The sequence below is a fragment of the Aquarana catesbeiana genome, linkage group LG01, assembly GCF_042186555.1.
Source record: "Aquarana catesbeiana isolate 2022-GZ linkage group LG01, ASM4218655v1, whole genome shotgun sequence".
NCBI lineage: Eukaryota > Metazoa > Chordata > Amphibia > Anura > Ranidae > Aquarana > Aquarana catesbeiana.
Window position 1 is genome coordinate 456,012,080 of NC_133324.1, and position 4,051 is coordinate 456,016,130.

A 4,051-nucleotide genomic window follows, 5' to 3' on the forward strand; every position below is an offset into this window, starting at 1 on the left:
TACCTTTTTAATTATCTCTTTGCTCAATATTATTTGGGTGTGCCCTGAATATATGTGTGGATTATGCCTTGAACACATAGAGGTAAAAATAATTTTGCGATACCATTTAACCACTTCAGCCCAGGAAGATTTGGCTGCTCACTGACCAGGCCATTTTTTGCGATACGGCACGGCGTCGCTTAAACTGACAATTGCGCGGTCGTGTGATGCTGTACCCAAACAAAATTGACATCCTTTTTTTCTCACAAATAGAGCTTTCTTTTGGTGGTATTTGATCATCTTTGCAGTTTTTATTTTTTGTGCTATAAAGAAAAAAAGAGCGGCAATTTTGAAAAAACACAATATTTTGTACTTTTTGCTATAATAAACATCCCCAATTTTTTTTAAAAAAAGGCAAATTTTTTCCTCAGTTTAGGCCAATATGTATTCTTCTACATATTTTTTGGTAATAAAAACTGCAATAAGCGTATATTGATTGGTTTGCACAACAGTTATAGCGTCTACAAAATAGGGGAAAGATTTATGGCATTTTTATTATTATTATTTTTTATTTACTAGTAATGACGGTGATCTGCGATTTCTATTGGGACTGCAACATTATGGCGGACAGATCGGACATTTTTGACACATTTTTGGGACCATTGACAATTATACAGCAAACAGTGCTATAAAAATGCACTGATTACTGTGTAAATGTCACTGGCAGGGAAGGGGTTAACACTAGGGGGCGATCAAGGGGTTAACTGTGTTCTCTAGTGTGTGTTCTAACTGTAGAGGGATGGGACTGACTAGAGGAGATGACAGATCATTGTTCCTAGCTAGTAGGAACTCACGATCTGACTTTCTTCTCCTCACTGAACAGGGATTTGTGTTTACACACACACGTCCCTGTTCTGGCTCTCGTGCCTGCAATCGCGTGTGGCCAGCGGTGATCGAGACCGCCGGCCATGCGCATCGGCACCCCTGCAGTGCAGTGGACACGCGCGCATGCCTGCTATCCCGCTTGAAGGAGCCGACGTACAACTACAACTAGAACCGGAGGGAGGGCTTTTTCGAAAACTGTCTCTTGTTTTTGTAACACTACACTTCTTTTTTTGGTGAATGGGTAGGGATACAATGTACCCCATACTCGTCCACATGGGGGGCGGGATCTGAGGGCCCCCTTGTTAAAGGGGGCTTCCAGATTCCGATAAGCCCCCTGCCCGCAGACCCCCACAACCACCGCCCAGGGTTGTCAGGAAGGTGCATGGGGACAAGGTGCTTTGAGGTGGGATGCGCAGAGCCCCCTGCACCAAAGCACCCAACCCCCCATGTTGAGGTCATGTGGCCTGGTATAGTCATGGAGGGGGGCACTCGCTCACCCGCCCCCCTTTCCTGAACTGTGGGGCTACATGCTTGGATAAAGGTCTGGTGTGGATTTTGGGGGGCTCACACTTTTTTTTTTTGACGTGGGGTTCCCCCTCAAAATCCATACCAAACTCAAAGGGCCTGGTATGGTCGGATTGAAGTCACATTGGAAGTCGGACATGAAGTTGCAGGGCACAGTTAGATCAGAAGTCGTACCACTTTCGTGTCGAATCAGTGTGAACATAACCTCAATCTCCATGTACACTGTGGTGTTGGATGGTTTCTCAATCATTTTAAGCTATGGCTGTCTGTGTTGCTGCCAATTCTATTACTTACCATTCCATTAGACAATAGAGCCAAGCTTGGACTGGTACAAAAGTTATATATTCCACTGATTACTAGTTCATGTGAATGTGATATCTTTTCTTTATTAAAGGTGTTTTAAATTACGAACAAGGCTTGTGGGCTTTCACCCTCTGAATATATCGTTGAAGGCAACTTTTAGGCCATTATCTGTAGGTTGGAAAATGCTGTGGTAGGCATTTAGTTCAGGATGCCAGTCACTTTGTGTAAGTTGTGCACTCTGGAGCCAGCAAATGAGCCCCAGATCATCACGCTTCCAACTCTCTGTTTGACTGCTGGGGTCACATACTGAGGAACCATGCTTTCATATACTCAATGCCATACAAAAATGCTGTGTAGCACTCTCTAGTGTGCTACTAGTGGTAATGTAGGAAAATTGATGTTGACTCATGCTTTAATTGGGTCATGGAATTACATTAGGTCAGGGCTGGATAACTCATGCAGACAAGTCTCTGGTGCCTCCCCCTGGTTCTGGAATGTTGGAGAACATTCAGGAAGCTGGAGGGCGGGGGCTGCTAGAGTTGTTCTGCATACTCAAGGGGGCTTGACTAATCCCCAGGCAGTTGGCCTGGCAGGGTGGTCAGGGCTGCCCTTAAGTATGGATGAGTCATGCTGCGAGGGAGTCGAGTGGAAGATGGAGATGGAGTGCTGAGGGGACTGTTGGTGGCCCTTGAGGCGATCCCCCTAGTCTGGGGGGGATGCTCTGCCTCGGGCTGGAGCTCAGGGCTGGCGTGGAAAGATCCTGACAAAAGCAGTTTTGTAGGAGCTTTACTTGAGAGGCAGCAGGAGCAAGGTGGACAGTGAGAGTACTAGAGCATGGTTCAGAGACTTACAAAGGGAGAGACTGCCACACGTAGCAGGTCTCTCTGGAAGATAGCGGTGTGCCTAAATATTCCCTACCTTACTCTGGGAGATCTCTGGAGTAGTCAGTTGAGTAGACTGGTGAAGAAGCAGCCGGGTAGACTGGTGAAGAAGCAGCCAGGTGGGCTGGTGGAGAAGCTGCCAGGTGGGCTGGCATTTCCTGCACCTGGTAAAGCTGGGATCAGTGGAGAAACTCCAGGATGCAGCCTACAAACATGTTGTGCTAATTTCTAATGAACTGAGAGTTCCTAGTCCTTAAGGGGCTGTTGCAATTTCCCACTTAGAGGCTGTCAGGGAGTGGAATCAATCAGAGCTGTACAGAGAGAAGAGGAAGAATCAATCAGAGTTGTACATAGTAAAGGAGAGGAATCAGTCGGAGTTGTACATAGGAAGGAAGTTGTCCCTGATCTTTGTTGCTATCAGGTTGGGCATCCCATAAGTCCTATTCATCATCCAAGCTATTACCCCTAATAAACATAAAAACAAAGATCAAAGACTGTTCATTTTGTCTGGGTGAAAACTGAAAAATGCTAATTGCCTGGCTGAACAGGAGTGGGGAACCCAGTCTTCTGAAACCACTGCAGGGGTAGTGCTACAGCTGCATGAGGAAGAATTGATTAATTTTCTAAGACCTCTTTCCAGTCTATAGTAGTAGTACTCTGTCGGTGGTTCCTGGTTCAAGCAAGCGAGATGTGTTTGAGATGCCATTATGAAGTAGTGATTTGTTTAGTCTCTGCAGTTGCAGGCTTGCCTGTATCCTCCTGTTTTTCCAGAACTTTCTGGAAACATAGTGAGCAGCAGAAGGCAGAGTCTGAGCTGGCCCTGGATAAAGCTTTGGCCAATACCTGGTCGAGAAGAGTGACCAGCAGGGGACCGAGAGTGGTATATAAGGGTGAGAGCAGAAAGCTGCAAGGTCCTTTTGACCCAGCCTGGAAGTGATGTTAAACTTCCAAGGCTTAGGAGGAGCCTTAAGAAGTTCTGGATTATTCTAGCTTACCAATAGGGATAAGCCGAACACCCCCCGGGTTCGGTTCGTGGCAGAAGATGCGAACAGACCAAAAATGTGTGCGAACACGTGAACCCCGTTAAAGTCTATGGGACTCGAACGTGAAAAATCAAAAGTGCTAATTTTAAAGGTTAATATGCAAGTTATTGTCATAAAAAGTGTTTGGGGACCCGGGTCCTGTCCCAGGGGACATGAATCAATGCATTTTTCCTGTGTTTAGAACAGTCCGAGAACAAAATGACATTTCTAAAGGAATAAAAGTCATTTAAAACGGCTTGCGGCTGTAATGTAATATTGCCCCCCCAGCCCATTACCAGGCCCTTTGGGTCTGGCATGGATATTAAGGTGAACCCCGCACCCAAATAAAAAAAAAAAAAAAGGCGTGGAGCTCCCAATCCCTACATACTCTGAACAGCAGCAGTATACAGGCGGTCCCCAGGTTACAAACAAGATAGGGACTGTAGGTTTGTTCTT